Here is a 21,038-nt window from a genome sequence, read left to right as displayed (position 1 = left end):
TGTTTCTGACAGGGCTGTTCATGTACCTGGAGAGCTCTTGGGGGGGGGCTTTTAAACCTGCATCCCCAAACCCCAGGGTGGCAGCGGGGAGACGATGAGCTCCCCCAGGTTTGCAGGGTTGTGCCAGAGATGAGAAATCTCTTCTTTACTAGTGTCTGCCCTTATTCTGAAAGTGAGAAATGGGAGCATTTCTGCTCCTATAAGCAGACACATGAATAATAAGGCAAATGGCTTTTGAAGCTCTGCCAAGATGCCTGCATATGTGTACAGGGAGAAACTTCATAGAGCACCGGTCTCCAACTCCTGAGATACTTGAGTGAGAGCAAAGGAGACAAGTGCAGTGTTACCTCTGCGATCAGGGCCAAGAGCTGCCAAAACTTCTTAGCAGCAACGTGTGAGGTTGCAAGTGTTAATGCAAATGCAGGTTAGAGGGATTAACTGCACAGAAAGTTTTCTTGTAAAAAAACTGTAAGGCTGGTGAAGCTCTAGTTTTATCTTTCCTCCCTTTTCACTCCTCCTCCATGTTAGGAGTACACATCTGGCAATACGATTCACGTCCAGGCATCCAGCTATGATTCACCAGCCACCACCGTACCCCGCGGGTGATCACCCTGCCTGCCAGTAACGGGCGGCGGGGGCAGAGGAGGTCTGTGCACCGTCAGCTGCTCTGCGCTGCAGTGCAATCCACAAATTCATCCTTATTTCAATATACGCATTGATAAAATGGGTTCCACGGAAAGCTGAGCACGCAGATGTGTGACCGACGTTACTCGGGGCGTGGGGGTAGAAAATGGGACCTTGCTTGGACAGGTAGGTCCTTTCCTACCATAAACCCCTGGCTCTATCCCTCTTTGATGTAAAACAAAACTGTTTTGGGAAAAACAAGACTGACTGTCACAGACCTTCCTGCTCTTCTTGCCACTGCACCGGCAGACAGTAGACGTATCAAAGTAAAATAATGTTTTCAAGGCAGAATTAAATCCTGGGTATTTTTACACCTTGGAAAATTCTTCTGTGAAGTGCATGAAATGGCAGATGGGCTGGTTACTCCCCAGGAGCCTCTGGGTGCTTTGCCCTACATACATCTTTACCAACGGCACACAAGCTAATAGCATTAAACTTACACTGATAGGAGCTCACCATATCTCTGCTATTTATTAAATTGTAATCTCTTTCTGGCTGACTCGCTCTCCCCTTTTCAATCCTAGTATCTTGGTTGATAATGTATCAAATTCCCCATCGTCAGCCAGAGAGAAGTTTACAAATAAACCTCAGCAGAGCGTCCTGCTCTCAAAATCCCCCCAAACCCGCAGCCAGAATGCAACTGCGGGACCAACGCAACCAAGAAAGCTCCTGCTGATTCAAGGGATTACGAAGGGTTGAGAGAAGGCAGGCTTCGCCCTGTGCCTTTACTGACAAACTGCTGAAATCCTACTGACAGCCACCAATATCAGACCTTGATGTGTGAAGCCTAGCCTTTCTTCTGTCCCCCAGACCTGATACAGCTTTGATGGCGGAACAGGTTGCACCTAAACGGAGCAATTCATTTAGAAACAACTCGAGAAAGAAGCAAATTAGGTATTATTTTAGTCAAGCAATTACTAGTGAAATCCTGGTGAAACCTCGTTAAATCACTGAAAAAAATCCCACTGACTTAAAATTGTGTCAATATTTCATCCTATCGCGTGGTGCTTTCGATCTAGCAGAACATTTACTTCTCCCCTCATTTTCTGAAGATGAAATTCTTCAGTAAATACTGGGTGGAAATTAAGACCATCAGCCTCCTTTGTGTGATGCCCAAGCACCGTCCCAGACCCACGGCACTACAAATAAAAAACAACCCCAAATCAAACCAAATGGAACAAGCAGAAACCTTGGCTTGAACATCTAGGTCGAAAGTGCTTTGTTTTGCAATTCCAGCGTGTTTAGTTTTACACTGCTGCAAACACTCCAAGCTAATTCTGCTCCACACGCAGGATTTTCCTATTAAAACTTTAATTTTCTCCTGATACCAATCTCCCACTTCTGTCCTTCCACTGACATTTGCCTCCCCACGAGCACTGCCCTTTACTCACGCCACCACCGGATGGAGCAGAATCAGGCCACCCGTCTTTCTGCTTAAGGTTTCTCGCATTGTATTAATAGCAAAGGCTTCTGTTATTACTCACCAAATTACCCTGCTTGGAATCACTGGATTTGTCTTTCGCATTGCAATTGTTTCAAGGCTTTTAATATAAAAGGAAAATAAATTCTACAGAAAGAAAGAAAAAAGTCCCAAACCTTGGAAATGTCCTTTCATTTCACAGTTAGCCCTACCAACCAAGACTGAGAAAACCAGAGCAGCTTATTTTCTTCTCTGAAAAATCTAGTAGTAAAAAGTATTTTTACAAAATATTTTAATGCTTCTAGTGTGTTATTTTTCTAAGTCAAAATAGCTAAGCTAAATCTTTCACCATGGCCCTTTAATTTGAAAGCCAGGGGAAATTTTTTTCATTAAACCTCTGGACGGCTTTGTTTAAAATATGAAATCAAGTAGCTCCATTTCCTGTCTTCTAAGGAACAGTAAATCAAAAAGAGTACGTTCTCCAAAAATACAGTAATGGTTCTATTAAAGAGCTTGACAGTTTTGAGCCTCACCTTGCATATTGCAACATACGTGTGAGCAAAAATAACAGAGTAAATAGGAGAGGAAATGACCTGCCAATTTTAACCGATAAAAGATGCATCCTTCTCATGAAAGGGATGGGGGCTCAGCCCCTGGTGATGGCAGACCCTGGGGCACGACCAAGATGGTCTCGGAGGGAGAGGAGGGGCTGCCCATCACCAAGCCCCTGCCTTTTCTGGCCCCTTCAGGAGCAGGAGCGGACTTTGAAGGGAGTCCCAATCTGCTCGGCACAGGACGTACCGGTAACCGCAGCCTGAGTATGACAGAGCTGCCCAGAAAAGCCTCGGCCGGGAGCGAGAACCCCATGGGCGTGTGAGGAACCAGCGCATGGAAATTCCTTGCCCAAAGTACTGAGTCAAATTGTAACATACCCCGTTTAAATATTAATGGCTGAACTTTCCTACAGGGTTTGCCAATTCGCTTCCACGCCATAACTTTGTTACTCCAGGGGGAATGCCACAAAGCAGCAGCTCTCCGTACTTGAACAGGGACCTGTGCAAACGCCTTATTTAAGTGTGGAGGAAGCGGCATCTCCCCAACCTGCCCCGTATCTGACTTTTGAACGCGTGCCCGTGCTTGGCAGCACGCGTTGCTGATCCTCTCCAATGCACAGCTCACACACTGCCTTCCCGCTCTCCCACGGCACGTGCACGCCAATTTAACGTGTGACGGACTTTGCAACAACTCACCTCCGTGTATGGCTGTTAAATCGAGGTGTGACTGTTAATTATTGCCTTTGGAAACGATGGCAGGAGCTACAGCCTTTGCGAGTAACTCTATTTCCCTGTCATCTTCCCTCCCACGGAGTTTCTTTTTTTCCAGAATCGCTCACAGTTCTGCTATAAACAGGACATTACTCACCAGCTCTGTATCCTGCGAGTGCATTTAATTAATGGAGACTTCAGTCGGGGTACCCAGTCCCACAGGCAACGAACACTTTCAAATCCCTTTGAACTTTTGGCTAAGGGAGACCGAGAGGTTCCTGCATCCCTCCTCAGTGCACTACAGACTTGTAAACAAAAATACTGTTTATTCCTCTGTCATTATTTCTAAATGAGTTTTAAGCAAACATGCAGCTGCTGGGAGGAGCAAGCCTGGCGGCGGGGTGGCCCTGGGAGCCCCTGTGCCCAGCGGCTCTGCGGGCACGAAGGCCGACGGTCGGGCGGGAGGTTGCCCCGCCATTGCCCACGTCCGACGTGGCAGCGGCCACGCGCTCCTGCCGCCCAGCTCAGGACAGTGGCCAAGGCAACGGATGGCAATGTTCAGGATCAGAGCGGTGCTGGACCATCTCACCCTCCTCCTCCTCACCGCCCCAGCGAACGCTGTCTCCTCCGGTCCTGTGCAAGGGGTTAACCACGGGCTCAGGAGAAGCATTTCAGATGATTAGGAACATAGCCAGCGATCACAGCCATCGTGAAGGCTTTCAAATGTGAGCGAGGCTGCAATTTTCAGAGCTGGAGCAGTGAGATATTTTTATAAATACATAAATCTTTTCAAGGAAAAACAAATATAGAGGAAAGAATGTAAACATTATTGTAAAATGCATAATAAAATGTCTGTTGTTTGTTAATTTTGCTCCTTATTATCCAGTCTATCTGTACCACCGATGTTGAAACATTTGTCTTTTTTTTTTTTCTTTTTAAACTCCCTTATTCATTTAAAAATAGTTTCCTGCATGTTATATGAATAAGCAAAACCTAAGGTCCTAAATCCAGGAGAACTTTGAAGTATGAAACCCATGGTCTATGGGAACTATGTTTTCATTAATCAAAGTAGATGTTTCTAAAGCCATCAGATTTATCATGACTGGATTTCATATGTGAAACCCAATATACACACAGACATACACTGCTTGTCCTTTTGGATTAGTTCTGACCTTTTACTCTCCTTTCTGAAGGATCTGCCTTTCCTCAGAGCAAGGCTGCCCTGTTTTACCACTGCATCAGCCAAAAGAGCCTTGACAAAGTACGTTTTCAACTCTCCGCTTTCTGTGTCTGAGTACGAGTCTGGGTTAAGGTCAAAAAATAAATGATTAAATATATTTATTAAACTCTGCCTTTGCCTTGAATGCTCCCTGCGACTCCGGTATATGCCATCCAAACTGCAGTTTCACACCAGCCTGCTGGTAATACACCTGGCCACCAAATGAGGGACCCGAGTGTCACCGCAGCACCGACGCTGAGCCCCGCGCTGGCAAAAGCTGGACCAAGCCCCCCAGAGCCCTCCGAGCATTGCCGAGGGCTCCTGCAGCCCTGGCCAGGCTCCTGGCTTCCCCAGAGGCGCGGAGGTTAGCAAAAGGACACGCGAGAGAGACGGGATGGTTTAAAAACTGGAGGGAGGATATGACATCCATCCAAAGCAGGACTTAAAAAGACAAAATGCAAAAAATCCGCATTTGGTGTCATTGGGGGAATTTATGCCGCGGTTTTGCAGTACCAGAAGCACAGGACTTTGTTATCTTGCTTAAAAGAACAAGGTGCTGGGGGTGAGCGCGGGCTCTGCTGTGGGCACAGGCGGCTGCCACCGTGCGCTGCAGGCATCGATGGGGAAGGCGCAGCTCAGCTACAACCTAAGGAACAGAGTGCACTGAAAAATATAATATGAGCGTATTCGTGCTCTCTTTGCAATACTGAATGCAATTTATTTAGCGGTCTAAAAGCAAAGAGAGATGGAAACTACAGTATAACTGGATGCTATTATGATTTTACAAACAAAATACCCCCTCATAATAAAACCAATTTCCAAGAAAAAATGTTTTTTTCCCTTGAATAGCAAGATTCTTGCACATTTTAACTCTTTACAGCTTTGCAGAATCAGAACGCCTGGAAAAAATCAGGAATGCTACGATCAGCCCCAAGCCCCCTTAGAGATTAACGTTTCTTTACATTTAATCCTGACATAAAGTAGAATATCCTGAAGAACAGAGAGTTCTGCACAACGCGGGGCAGTTGGGGTGGGTGCGTGTTACCAGGTACGATTCTGCACAGCAGAAACTTCACCTGATGTTCTTTCAACCCCTAGGTCTGGAAATTTCATTAAAAAAGGATTCGCAAAAGATCTTCAGCACTTTTTAGTTTTTGCAAGGTTGGAAATGTTTTCTTGTGGTATTCACATACTTATAATTCTCAGTCCTGGTTAAAATTAGAAAATCCAGTAACTTTTTTTTCCTCCTAGTATAGTTTCCCACTCTCTGAAGATCTACGACTTACTTAAGCTTACAGTAAGATGATTGAGATTTTCAAGAATGCCTAGGAAATTTAAACACACAATGAATTCCATTAAATCTCAGTGGAGGCTTTTTTAGATGAGTCTTTATTTTGTTCTACTTCTCATCTGAATAAAAGCTATGACTTTATGAGGCTGAAGTCTTTGTATTGGCTTCACTGGGAAAAGCTGTGTAAGATGCAGGAAGGATACATCTGGTATTTCTATGACACTACAGAACGATCCTTATTTGCTTATTTGTTTATATGCCAAATCACTTCTGAACTCTTTGGATGAGGTTTGCAGGCATACCCTGTCGTAGCGAGCTCACTTTGTGAGGTAGAAATATGCCAATTCCACTGGAGGGACTTAAGTAATATATTACTTCCCCTAAGAAAATGGCAAGATTTATCTTGCTTATTATCAATCTCGTGGCATGTGCAAATGCACACATATATACGTACAAAGGACACATAATGGATTACAAAAGGCTCATATTTACCCACAAGTAAGGAAAGATCTGACAACTCATCGGAGTTTTCTGGATAACTAAGATCTTATGTTACACTTTGAGACACAAGTGTGGATTTGTCATATTGCTTGAGAATTAGTGGTAACTGTCTGAGCCAAGGAATTTAATTCTGATTGTTTCATTTGAATTAAAAAAATCTTAGTGTTGAAAAAACATTGGAACTGTGCTATATACTAATATATCACTCAAACTGTAATAGGAGACCCTTTCTTGTGTAATAGAAACAGAGAGTGTAATGCTTGGAAAGGCCAAGTTCATCGTGGGTACGGCTCCACCGCAGCTGAACGGTAAGGGATACCGTATCTTCAACCCGCTGCAAAGGAGGGGCGACGGCTTCCCCATCACAGACCCGCCTGGATGGAGCTGCACAGCAGGGAGGGATGTGACCCGGCACACCGCCCTAAACCCTGCCCGAGCATCCCGAACGTCCTCCCACTCAGCAGAGCGAGCCTACCAGAGACAGAGACTTCTGCTGGGCTTTGGGTAATTTCTTCTCTGTAAGTCTTATGCACGCAGAGAAATGTTCACAAACAAGGGGAGACAAAGGGGCAGTTTCTTATCAGCTAGGAGAAAACTTGCAGAAGAGAATCTGCAGGAAAGCGGCCGAGCAGCCAGTGAAGGTCCGGAAATGTGAAATTTGGTTTATATCGCTGGCAACCAGTTTAAGAATGAAACTGAAATATTTTTTGCATTATAAGAGCAAATGTTTCTCTGGTCTCATATCACCTTTTCCAGATGAAACATTTCACAACCCAGCTGACATATAAACAGAAACCAAAATATTTTCCTAAGGTGCATCACTAATCCCACTCGGGGCCTCTAACTTGTAATTTATTTGTCTTACTTCACTCTGAGATAATGTACGCATTGGTTCCAAGCTACTGTCTAATAACTACTTGTACACAGGATAAATAAATCTCACTTGCAAATACTAGGCACTCGCTGGGTGTTTGGGAAGAGCTCGCAGGGTGACTTCTATTTTCCTGCTGGTCGCTGCCCGGCACGTGCATGGCAGTGTGCTGGCTCCTGCTCTCGCCTGCCCACCTCATGCCCTGCCCGCTGCTGCCAGCCCAAAGCTCCAAAGCCACCTGCGGCGTTCGTAAGCACGAGGCGTCTGCGGTTTGCAACCGCTTCATAGAAATTAGCATATTTGAGACATTTATAGCAGGGGTTTCCATGTCAGTAATGTAACTCTTTCCCATACACCTATGCTGTAACTGGCTTTTCCTTAGGGAATAACAGAGGAGCGATGACCTTCTGACACTTTCTGCAGCAAATCTCGCTGCATTAACGTTCAATTTATTAGGGTTATATCTAATACTATGTGCACAGCCTGCTGTAATCACAACTTCCCTACAAGTATTTTAATGTATTTCACAAACAGCACGAGATGGATTCAGGTATTAAACCAGAGCGATGGAAATGTTTGTGTTCGGGCCAGCTGAGCGGCTGCTCATCAGGAACTGGTTTGGGAACTTACTCTTGCTACTTATTAATTGAGCGACCAAGATCAGGGAATGGAGAAGAGATTGCAAAACACACCTAGAGAGCCAGAATCTTAGCCGAGGCAAAATAAGTTGTCAGTGCTGATATAAAGAGTTTCATTGCTTACACCAGGGAAGAGCTGGAACATCAAGGTTTAAGTAGCTCACCCAAGGTCACTGGGCAAGTCTGTGCCAGGGCTGTCCAGAAAGAAGTCCTGTGTCTGAGGACGACCCAGTGCAACGCCACATCTTCCCAGAAGGTACAAAAACATGGACGGGACCTCCAGAGCCACTGAGTCCTGCCCTGGCCAAGCAGCATGTCCCACATACCTTTACATCAGCTCTGGGCGTTTTGGAAATTGCTGACTCCAAGTCTGTAGATCCCTCCAAGAACACTAGGAAAATGTGTTTCTTTAAGGACTACAGAGAAATGTGAAATTTTATGTTTAGAAAATAATAAAAATTCAAAAAACTTTAAACTTGTTTCCTTATAAGCCTTCCAAGTCTAAGAAGATAAATTCTTTTGGCCCGATTCTGAATTCATTAAAAGCATGTGCCAAGTTGCACAAGCTAGTTATCTAAGCCCCAGCAAGGACTGGACCTACAAAGCACTGAAATCTCTGGTTCCAAGCCAGCTTAAGCATATACTTAATTTTAAGCATACAAACAGCCACAGTAACTTCAATGGTAGTGTATATATGCTGAAAGTTAAGTGTGTGTGCTTAAGTGTGCTGCTGGAGTGGGGCCAGAGCACTTGGTGACTCGCAGTACCAAGGTCTGATCTCCTACCAAATCCTGTCCAAGGATTTCATTCCAGCCAGGCAGGCTTTGGAAGGGACAGGCAGGACCCAGCTGGTCAGGAGCCAGCACACCCGTCCTCGCTGTCTGAAGTTCTCCTCTGCATACATTGAGGAGGTTTTGCCCTTGTCACTTACATTATCCGTCAGACATCTGGTGGCTGGATAAGGCAGAGCGACATTGCAAGGTGAGATGATGGAGTGAAAAAATTATTGCAACTGGCATGTCCTAGCCTAAGGCTTTCGGTCATTTAACTCATCTCACTCTCATCCTCAGCAAAGACTGTACTCAAAGGGCAGGAGATTTACCCTTCTGCAGGCCTCATGTTTGCACTTGGCAATTTGCAGTAACAACTCCAAATGCGAACAGGAGTTAGGCAAAGATGGCTCACCATTTACGGCTAAAAGCAAAGCTTTCAGGAATAAGCAAGAACTACTTAAAAAAAAAGACATACAAGGACTTTGCCTGCCTTGAATATCACCACCACTTTTTTACTTGACAACAGCACTCTGACCTCCTGTTACAGAAATCACAAAAGGTGACTAGAAGGGTGTGCCTATAGGGCATTATTCTTATGGGCACAAATTAAAATTAACATTTTTCTTACTAATGTCCTTATCTTGGAATTTCTCCATCTTCTCTCATCAGATCACCGCTTATGAGAAAGCTCAGGTTTTTCAATAAATGGTAGATGACCATTTGGGTTAAAGTCTGCTGCCAGATGCTTGGCAAAACTCCTTGACTTCAGATGACCAAGGCTGATGTACACCAGTGGAGATGCTGTCCGAAGGGACCGCGCCAGATCCCTCATCCCCTGCAGGCTTCTGTCCTGCCGGCTACTGCCTGCTGGTGAACTGCCTCACTGCTTCAGCTGTACGCTTTCATCTGTATCACTCACATAAATGGATCTCCCACAAAAGCAGAAAAGGACAGAAGTGGGTCCATCAACCCAAACAAACGCAAAAAAAGATCAAGGGTAAGAGGAAAGTCTGATAATTCATGCTGTGCTGTTCATTTATGAAATGCAGGGTGCTCTAACTCGGAAGCACGAGAACCAGATTTTTGTAGTCAATTTTCTCTTTTCTTCCTTCAGTAAAACCCATTTTGGAGCACTGATGGCAAGGACATGCTTTGCTGTGATTTATGAAGCAATGCAACCTATAACATCATTTGGGATTAACTATTCAACCAGAAGCCACCCAAAGCCCAAAGGGATCAGGTACAGACAAAGGGATGAAGGAGAAACTGCAGTGTCTGGAAGTCCAAATCGTGATGCCCCAAATCCTTGCCTGACCCCACAGGCCCCGTCTCTGTCTGGCAGATTACCCTGGATCCAGGAAGAACCGCCCCAGTTATCCCAGCACCTTGGCCCCTTCCCAGCACATCTGGGATGATCGAAGTGGGTGTTTCTCCCTGCCTGCTTCCCCAGGAGGGCCTGATTCAGCCAGTCAGCTCTGCACGCACTTTATAGCACCCTCTAAATAAACTTTATAGCACCAACTGGCTTAAGCACCCCGGCAAACGCAAGACCATTCACACCCAGAGATGGAGTTGCCCCGTTACGCACAGCCCCGGCAGCCGGGGGAGGAAAGCCCGTCTCTCCCCAGGGACCCCAGCATCTAAACCCAGGTACTGCGACCTTCTGGGTTGCAATACCTAAATCCTTCTGTGAAACTAGCTTTCCTCCATGTGAACAGTTTGACAATTATAACCATGCTGCTTGCCGAGGCAAGATGGATTCTGAGAGCTGCAGACTACCATTCTTGTGGACAATAAATATACTACTTAAATTACAGCCTGTACGTATTCGAAAGGATAAACCTGCTACTAATAACTATGAATCAAAAGGGAAGATTCCAATTTTTATGGCAAAAAGCTAACTATAATCTTCAGTGTGTTATAAACAAGTATCTATCGTTATAAACTAAGTTCAGCATGTAAAAATCCAAAGATGGAGTTTATCGTCTTTAATGGCAGAGAAATGACAAGTGTGTTTGGTTGAAAAGGAATTTAGAAAGAAGTAGTTCTGTACAAGAACCAAAATCCGTCTTAAAAAAAGAAAATCACTGCTGACAGTTTTACAGTAGAATTAAGCCGCTGTGAACTCTCAGAAGTGGGGCTAATCACAAGTTTCTGGGGAATTTAATATGGAAAAGAAATCTGATTACTAGGGAGAATCCTATAACTCAGGTAGAAGCTGATCCTACACCCTTTCCAGTCTAAAATTATGAGTGCAACTACAGACGTTTTGCCAAGGGGATTGCTTTCTGCCAGCCTGCTGAGCCGCCTCCCTTTTGTCAGCAGAGCGATGATCTGCGAGCCCATCGGAGCAACCACTGTCCCAGCCTTGTGTCCTAACAATCTTCCCATCAGCACAAAGCCATCTACAAGTAGGCTTGGCACAAAGCATCAGGAGGGAAAACTTGCTTTCAAACCACAGAGAAGCAAATCCAAGGAGGTGAGGAAGTGGGTGCCAGGTAGCGGCTAATGAAGATACGAGAGGGATGCATCAGGTCTGATGATGTGGCTCTGTAAATACAAGCAGAAGTATTTCCTACAGTGGGCAAGCTCAAAGGTGGAAGCTGTCCAAGGGGAATCTCTCAAAAACCCTGGACAGCAGCAAAAAATGTGACAAAAAACTTGCCAAATGTTTTAGTGCTCTGCTGAAAGATCAAGGTGAAAGGAACCTCTGCGCTGGAAGCCTTGGAACAAAGACAGAATTTCCTGGAACAGAGCGCGTAACTGTTCAAACATCAACCCATCATCTCAGTTGTGAACTGAAGAAATAACAATAATAATTTTACGGAGACAGAAGAAAAAGGAAAGGGGGAGAAATGAAGTAAAATCTTTTGCCAGTTCCAGGTACAATGATCTCCCTATCTGCAGATTAATTTAAATCAAGGAAAGAGAAAAAAAGTGGGACATGAGATGAAGAAAATATTTCTAAGTACAGAAAGTGACCAGACTGGAAATGTATCCCGGAGAAGTAACTTTTCCTAAGCACGCAAGTATTACCTCTGATACATTAAGCGGTCAACAGAGGCACGAGTAGTTTCATATATGGAGAATAGATTCAAAAGGTATGTTAGGGCACATTCAAAGCACCGAGGGAAACGGTGGTGCAGCTCTGGTGTCTATCAAGCCATGTTTATTGATGTTCTTGCTAGCTGAGGCAAGGTTTGGGAACATGGATCATAACACCATTTTTATACCCTATAAAAGTACACTGCAAAGTGATGAGAAATGGGGATTGTTGAGTTGTGCCAGGCAAGTCCATTATAAAGAAGGAGCGCACTTTTTCGTGAGGCTTTTTACAACGCAGAGAGTAATTCTTTTCTTGCTGTGAAAAAAATTGGGAACCCTCCAAAGCATATGTTTCACAAATCTCCGAAAAGTGGAAAACAAGATTCCAAGAGGAGAAGTGTAGGAGGTGCGGTGTGAGAACAGAAGTTCAGGACGAGCTTCCTGCATGTCCCGTGTTGGGGACAGACGGGGCAGGGACCAGCCCAGGACCTCTGCTAGCACCCTTGCAGCCTGCGCAGGGGCTCCCTCCCCAAGCCGTTTGCCTCACAACTGATCTTAGGACAGGATTTGGGACTGCACTGGAAGCTGGTTATCCTCCCTGCAATCGCAGCAGATTTTGTTTAATAGCATTCAAAACAGGAGGCAAAAATAGAGATGTTTAAGACCACCTGCATTTTCTGCTTAATCGAGCAGAGAACTGCCTTCTCATTCCAAAGGAGAGAATTAGCATCTTAGCACCTTGTTTCTCCAAGACATTTGACCTTTGTAGCTCTACAAACTAAGACACTGGCTAATTTTCATCTAGTTGGATACCGTTCGGAAACTACTGAGGAAGTGGGATACACTGGAGGTGTTTTGGTGAAATATTTAAACTGGAGAGTTGCCACTGAGCTGAAGGCACCTTTTCCCCAGAGCCCCTGAAGCCCTGCCAGGGCGCAGTGGAAAGCAAGCCCGGGGATGATGAAGACCTTCAAGTAGATAATTCAATCTTCTTCATGTCAACTTTGAAAGTCAATCCCAAATCCACACCCATATCTAAGCATGTTAGATCGTCAGGAGGGACAAGGGAAAGCATTGCCTAAGGAGGTTACATCAGTACGATCTTCTTCGGGGAGATGCAAATAAGGCTGCAAGGATTTCCTTACTGAAATAGTTTCCAAACCACTCTGAATATGGTGGAAACCAGAGCAGACATAGTAAAATAATTCTCCAGCTTTATGTCTGAATCTTGTTGATACCACTCTGACCAGCCCAGTAAAGTCATTTGTCCATCTTACACCTTAGTTTCTCCACCTGTATAATAGGCATGAGACAATACAGCTACTTGACTTCAGTTTTCCAAAAATAAATACCTGGGAATGCTCTGAGGTCTCAGTAGCAAGTTGCCGCATATCGCTGCTCACAAAAGACCCCCCTTGTAGCTAACAATATGACTTTGGAACACCTCGAAAATCCAAACCAGATGAGTGCTGTGCCCATCTACATCAAAAAGCTGCCGGTTTTCAAACCATCCTGTTGTTAGGTCAGAAAGCCTGCAAGGTCTTAGCTTCTGCAAGCTGTAGCATCAAAAGTTATAGGCACGTTTAGAGAACCCATCCTAATACTCACAGCAGTGAAGATAAACAGCCAAAGCTGAACTGGAAATCTTGCTCTTCATAAAGAACGCAATTCACCTCCATGCTGAGAGCAGGCACAAGGCCAATATACCATTTAAGAGCCATTTTCAGGGCTTAGTAAGACTTAAGTGGTGCACAGACCTTGGGCTAGCCTTCAGCACGGGAGGGGATTTTACCCATAATAAACTAGCAAGAGCCCACAGTGCAAATTTCTGCAGGACCTTTGACAGGATTGACAGTTACAGAAACATAATAATCCAACAGACTTGTAACCACTGAGTCCACCTACCCTTCTCATATAAATAACAGGTCCAAGACAAAGGAAGTGGAAATTAGATGCTTGTGGTGAATTGCAGAGAGCCAAAGACCTTATAAGATACCCGGTACTTACATCTACACTTAATTAGGAGTGAAACTGCAGACATGAGACCTCAACATGTGGTATTCACATGTGGGCTCAAAAATACTGTCAAAGCCAGTTTTCTTACGGTTAAAATGTTGAGGATATGATGCAGAGGGAAAGTCTGGAGATGCCTGATCGACAATCCCAGCTGTTTGCGTAATGACACACTGTGCTCTATCAACTCAAACGCAGGGGCTGCTCCAGCGCTGTTCGCGCAGATGCCAAGTCTTGCCCTTGCACCCTGCGCAAGCCAGACAACTACAGAGAGGTCCCGAGATGTCTGTTGTATGTACTGATTGAGCAGTTAAACCTAAACAAGAAGAAATCTGAAATTCAGATGTTAGTGTCAAAACTAATAGGAAACAGGATGCAGCTATAATGCAAATACAGTGGTCCAAATTCTGGTCTCAGTTACGACCCAGCAAGTCCAATATGAGTGCAGGGAAAATGCATTCTGTTGTACATTAATGAAGAATTTTGTCTCGTAGACTTAAAAATAAACTTGTGACTTTTTCTGACCCTATGTAAAATCCCAGCAAGATTTTCTCCAGGAATAGGCAAAGGACAAAATTGCTATCCTGATATTACTTGACTTCAGAGACGCCTACAACAGTCGGGGTCTACTGGTGAAATCCCAGTTCCACCAAAGCCAACAGGAGTTTTGCCAATGCATTCGGTGAAGGCAGGGTTTCACCCCAAATCTTTAAAGGAATAGAATTTTCTGAAGAGAAAAATACATTAAAACACAAACAAATGCTTTTCTACAGATACTTTAAACACATTTTATAGAAGGTATCTAACTTAATTAAGAGTGCAAATACACGGATGTCATCTTCACATTGTGTATAAACAGCTCATCACGACTCACATTTCTACAACACTGTAGTGAGTTGGATTAGCTCTCTGCGAACAAAACCAGAGACATCTGCAAATCGGATTTAAATTTTTTTTTTTTTTAAAACAAAATGATTAAAAGTTGAAGAAACACTTCCATATGGAAGAATCTTACCCCAACAGGTCACCACAAAGACACTTCAAACACAATAAAACAGGAAGTGCTAAAAAAAGCATAGCAGCTCACAAAAACCCCCACAACCTTTTCCACAGAAAAAATATATGTCACCCTGGGTAGAAAAACCATTTGGCAGCATAATGTGTCTTTAATCTGCTCAATTTGCTTATTATAGTAAAGGGTTAGAGGAATTTTCAAGCAGTGGCCAAAAACACTACAATGATATCCTCCCTTCGAAAAGTAAACTTACTTAAAGTGAATTAACTTCTCCAACTTAAGTATTTCAAAGCTGAAAGTACCCCCTACAGAAAAAAAAAAAAAAAGCTCTTGTCCACGAAGGACGGTTTAACTGCTCGAACCCAGGACCAGCAATTGTTTGTCCACGTCGGACTGTGCCAGGCAGCCGTTCTGCTCCCCGAGGCAGCTCTGCAGCGCTTGCAGGAGGTGAGCAGCAAACACCCAGCTGAGCTTTTGATGTGCCTCTTATTGGACTTCAGAAGGGCAAATGTACTTTGAGGCACCACAGAAATAAAATATCCCAGTATTCCTCGACCCGAACCCTAATGGCAGCATGCACGGGGCTGGGAGCAGAGCACTCAGGAGCAGAGCACAGAGGCACTGCTGGCACCAGAGCCAAACTCAGGATTACCTGATGTCAGAAACAAATTGATTTTGAGCCTATCGATTTGCTAAATTCCTTATCAGGTTTGAGAGCCTTTAAAAACCAAGATAATAGTTAGAGGAGATGGATATAACCCAGAAAAACCACCTCTGAAGATGCATGTTCCTTTTGTGCCTACCATAATACAAATGGGACACGGCGATTTTAGTTAACATTACTCCCGATGTTCTCAACTCTCCCGACTCAAGTATTTGGTTGTGTTAAACCTAATATTTTATAAAAATGCTATGTCGATTTTCCAGGTTATCTACGATTAGAAAACCGTGCACGCGACCAACTTGCAACTGCCTGTGGCACGGACGGGCACAGCACCGAACTGGGGGGAAAGCCAGCAGCATCTCTCCTCCTGGCTGCCGGCACTACAGACATGCCTGGAGGAGGCCAACAAAGACAATCAGAGGAAAATTCACGGAAATCAAGGCTGCCTGCTCTTGATATTTAATATCCACGAGTTAAAGACAGAAAGGTGCAAAAAGCTTAATAGTATTTGTGGCTGAAATTAAAACTTTAAAAGAAACTTATAGTGAACAGTAATGTATGCAATGACATCTGGGACTGTAATCAGCAAACTGCTTTCAAGAGCTGCCAAAGCAAACAGCCAAATAACAAATCCACTTTACAGATCATCAATCTGGTCGGGCACTTGCCAAGGTAAATAGTACAAGGCTGAAGTTTGCTTTGCAAACCAGTGAGCTGGGAGTTTAGCAAGGCCTGCTTCCAGGACAGCAATGCTGGGGCAGGGTCCTCGTAGGGTTGGTGTAGAGAAAAGTTCAACAATCCGATATTCAGCCAGTGATTCAGGGTGCGTAGAAAGATGAAATATAACCAACATTAGGGATTAAAAAAAAAAATAAAAAAGATTCAGGTTATGTTGCTAACTCATTTCACGATGATGATGATTAACACTGGTACAACTCAAACACAAACCCTCAGATAAAGCAGAGTTTATTGTAACGCTGCTTTGCAGATTGGGCAACATTTCATGGGAACTCCAAACCTAAGACTGAAAAAAATTAGTAGGAAATGAACCTTCTTTTATTTTCAAATGAGATAAAATCTGGCTCCAACTACCATATTTTACATTTTAGGGAAGAGGATATAAAACATCAAACAGTGATTTTTTTTTCATTATGAATGCAAGAAAGATAATTTATGGCGGCTGCAAAACATTTATTTAAGAAGTAAAGCCTTTATGTTCTGTATACAATTTATAGGGTTGTAAAAGAAAGAAGTGAAACAACTGCAGCCATAACATGTGCATTTATGAATAATAATTGTAAGTCCGTTTTGTTAAATACAACTTCTGCTTCAGAGTTCATTCTTCAGTTGATTGGGAAGTCCTCGAGTGCAATCTTAGATTTGTTTCATGTTACACTCTTGGCTAAAAAGAAAAAGGGAGTTCAAGACAAAATTGCTCAGCAGCGTATGTCAAGAACTGAACAGAATAATGCACGACGCACGTATAATATTTTTCAATTGGTGAGAGACGGCATAATCCTGGTGGAAATTGCCTCAGCTCTGTCTTCAAGTACAAATATTTGATTTTTGCTGCAGTCAGGCGGGTGTGTTGCAACACGGAGAGACGAGAGCCTCCAGCCGGGCCATGCCACATGTGGCTTCTCATTCCCTCACCTCGGGGCTAGACAGAAATGGACTCTTTCCCTTATTGCAACCAAAACCCCATTGCTTAAGTGCCGTGTTGATAAACATAAACCAAATGTGATGAAATTGGCCCAATATTTACTGCAAGAAAGGTGACTATTAGCACAGCTGTAACATGACATGGATGCACAGGCTGGGGCTACGCATGCATGTGCGCAGGCAATTAATTAAATGCAGTTACCCCTTTTTTTTGTTGCATTAATTTGTCATTTATCCTGGGGAACAATATGCAGCAGTCCTCAGCACTTTAAAAGCGTGCAGGTGATACGTCTTTACAGTGCTCAGGAACCTGTAACGGGGTTGCCTCCAACCACATTCAGGCTCCATACCCTCCGTACCCTACGGTTTGATCATTGTCACCTGTTTTTTAGTTATGGTAAGTGCCTCAAACAGTTACTCGAAGATTTTAGCTAATCAAACCATGATGAAGCATGGGAACAATTTAGAGCTGTAGTTGGAAATAAGTAAGTAGATCCCCCACAGGCACAAAAAAATTCTGATGACGAATCTTTCATGCTAATCAAGAGGTCCTGTATTTGTAACGAGTCGAGTCTCACGAACGTCCGTGCAGTGGGGCCAAGTTCCCAGTGGGTATTATGGCACAGCCTGCTCTGAAGGGCTCAGTCCTTCACTCCAGATAGAGCATTTTTCTCTTTTTATCCCGCAGACTCTTCTGCTGCAGACTCCGAAGAGCACGCTGCCTTCTGCACAAGCAAACGCTGCTTTTCCATGCTGGCCACTGCAATGCCGACCCCTGCCCGGTTTGCACAGGTCTGTCTGATGACCATCAACCAGCCGTCCACCTCTATCCCTTCCTCACGCTCCAACTCTAACTAGCTAATGCTGACCCTCATCTTCCCTTGGTGAGACGCTGGATTTTACTTATGTGGATATTTTCTATTCTGGGGAAGTTCTCCCTTCTTATTCTGTTACACTGAAAAAAACCAGCATCTGGTATCACAATACAAACAGATATGGCTACCCTAAACACTGAGCTTTCAGAGGCTTGGCAGGATCCCTGATCTGCACTGCGAGGAGCTGCCGGTGGCCAAATACACTGATAAAAAGGATGTGTAACTCCTCAACACTATCCATGATGGAAACAACTGCAGCTCTCACTGGAGGTCAGGACGCACACGAAAACAAGCCTACATGTGTAGCAGATTACAACAAACACATGGCCAAGATGGACTCGACAGATCAAATGTTGGAATCGTATGATGACACATGGAAAAGTGGAGTTTAGCAGGGGAAAAAAGCAACTGAGAGCCCATATGTTCAATTAGCAAGATACAAAGCTTTTGTTGTATACCAAAAATAGCAAATAAAAGTCTGTTGTCATTTTTGGATATCCAGATGTGTTTCATTTCCAGCTTCACATCTGAACGTGTGGACCTGCCTGAAGATGAAAGAGAAGAAAGTGTGGCAATGGCTGAAGGGTATAATTACATCAAAACTCTTCCTTCCAAACAATGGGCTATTACACTCCCCCGCACCTTACGCAGCCCAGCCTGTGCACGAGCCCAAGACCGGCTGCTCAGCCTTCAGCGGGCTTTTACCTACTTTCCAGAGCGGGGATGGCACCTTAGCAGAGACGTTCTCTCGTGAACATGATTCTTCCTCACGCTGACAGTCGCACGGGCTGCCTCTCCCATGTGCCATCGGCTCAATCGCCTTTGCTCCCGCAGTGATGAAATGATATCCCCATGGCAGCCACAGGCTACGAGCCGAAAATCTCGGTGACCAATTAAGAAAAGTCTCTGTCTTGACGGTTACTTTGAAATATCCCATCTTTTCAAAGAATCACAAGAGGATCAGGATCCATGCCTCCTGAGCAGACTCACAAAGGGCAGAAGTGAATGCCAAGTCACAAGCATAACAACAGCTACCTGGCCAGAGACCGTATAAAGAAAACACCAGTCTATAACCAATAAACACAAGTTACTTAGGTAGCACTCAAACAAAACCAGATGGTCTCATCTACTGCAGGTTTCCCTTTTCTCATTTTTTCCTCTCATTGTTTTTGAATTTAAATTATGTTCAAACAAGGAACATTTGCCAATGATGTGACTCCCCAGACAAGGCTTCAGGTGTGCTACCCTAGTCTGACACACTGTCTAATTAAGGCAGGAGTTTATTCAACCAGCCTTCAGAGGAGAGGCCAAACTGCAAATACCACTGGCAGCGGTGTAGCACATACCCTCAGCAGAGCACTTGGCTAAGACTTATCCTGGTGGTCACCAGCACCATCTCCAAGCCCACACCTCCCAAGCAGCAATGCGTTTATCCTCCAGGCATGGCTGTGGGGCAGTATTATTATCGTCTCCCATTCACAAATGGAAAAACTGCAACACGCAGAGATTAAGTTACATGCCCAGGATCACCCAAGAAGCCTGTGGCTGAGCTGGGATTAGACCTTCGAGCTCCCCAGTCCTTGCCCAGCTCTTAACCACAACACCATCCTTCCTGAATGCTTTTATGTAGTTATATTTATCTTTATGTAGGGTCATCTTGGCTCCCATTATGAAAAGCACATATGGTTTCCAGTCCTCAAATTGCCTGGGTAAGGGTTAAATATTCAAATATAATGTTATTCCTGGCATTTATGGAAAAGTTTCTCAGCGCCGATTCCAAAATCCCATGGCTTTTTTGGAGCTGCTGCTCTGTATCACTGATAGTTATAAACGGGCTTGTCACTTCCATGCCTGTGAATTGATAAAAATTAAGTACTTTATCCAAAGGATTAAAATTAGGCTAAATGATGAGAATGTGGCTATACATTTGCACTTGCTAATGTTCTAATATGAATTTTCTGATCCTGTAACTGGTATCAACAGAATTACAGGAAGAAGGAAAACCAGCGGATGCTGCTGCAATAACCTATGCACACCCAGCTTAATCCCACGAGCTCAAATTCCTTGTGTTAGAGTGCCTTTATCATAAATTCTCCAGTCATAAAACCCCTCCGGACTGCAGTGGACAGCTGTAGTACACAAAAGGTTAATCAAAAAAGAAATGACACTAATAACCACCAAATGTAAACAAGCACCTCTCACCACCATAATCTCATCAGCACCACTGCAAAAATTATTACTAAAAGAAATCCACATGGCAAAGCCACTCGTACCAATCTGTACTTAGGGGTCTATTCTGGGCATTGCCTCCACCTGGCTGTGTGGTTAAGCACTTTATCCTGATTCAGCTAAACCAGAACTGCTACACTTTGTCTCACGCTCCCTTTGGTCGCATCCAGACCATTTGAGTAACCACCCTGTGATCCCAAGAGAGGGGCAGTCAGCTCTCACCCGCGTGCAGGGTGTGCAGCAGACAGGTACGCTGGCCGAGGCACGGTGACTGTATAGACAGTTGTTTTTACGCTCTGGCGTGCATCTGAGCAACTTAATTCTTCTTGTGTTACTACGGTGTGTTGTACTGCTGTGTGTAAAGACCAGAAAGAAGAAGAAGGAAAAGGAAGATTTACTATCATGGTCTATCTCCTAGTTTAGTAATGATTGATGGACTCTGTGTTTCTATCTGATTTTTGTTTCCACTCTGTGTAATGTATAAAGGAATAAGAGGAGTGAGTAATACATCTTGCTCCCAGAAAGCAGCAGACAAGCAAACCGACGCTGGGGCATTACTGCCAGCACTGTGCACTGCAGACGTGGGACTCACTCGGCAATTGCCAAGGGATAGGAGCTCCCCGTAGCACCCGAGCAGCCACAGCAAACCTCCGAGTCCCTGCTGCTTCCCCACCGAATACCAAACTGCAGCCCCGGGGAGGTTTCGTTACATGTCATCATGTTTTTCAGCTCCTTTAGAAAGGACGTGTAATGATATCTGCATACACTGTTTGGAGGGTACTGATAACCACACCACATACGAAGGAAAGCTCGGTGTTTCCACCTAATCTGTACCGTGTGCAGGTCTAAGATACCGTGTTGTTTCTGCAACTG

At 44.3% G+C, this 21,038-nt stretch overlaps 1 protein-coding gene and 1 long non-coding RNA gene across 12 annotated transcripts in view; both read right to left on the bottom strand.

Annotated features, from left to right (window-relative positions):
* The window catches only part of BCAS3 (BCAS3 microtubule associated cell migration factor), a 374,723-nt gene that overhangs the window by 26,030 nt on the left and 327,655 nt on the right, over positions 1-21,038 (bottom strand). The window lies entirely within an intron of this gene.
* Positions 15,773-20,907, bottom strand: LOC128149006 (uncharacterized). 2 transcript variants are annotated; one of them, XR_008237496.1, is made up of 3 exons: positions 20,758-20,907; positions 18,646-20,514; positions 15,773-18,481 (listed from the first exon to the last, which is right to left on the bottom strand). It is a non-coding gene; the product is annotated as an uncharacterized LOC128149006 (long non-coding RNA). The 2 variants fall into 2 exon arrangements; XR_008237495.1 differs by having other exon boundaries at positions 15,773-18,971; positions 20,388-20,514.

Source organism: Harpia harpyja, chromosome 12, assembly GCF_026419915.1.
Source record: "Harpia harpyja isolate bHarHar1 chromosome 12, bHarHar1 primary haplotype, whole genome shotgun sequence".
NCBI lineage: Eukaryota > Metazoa > Chordata > Aves > Accipitriformes > Accipitridae > Harpia > Harpia harpyja.
Note: the sequence above shows the minus strand (reverse complement) of the source record. Positions and strands in the feature narration are given on the sequence as shown.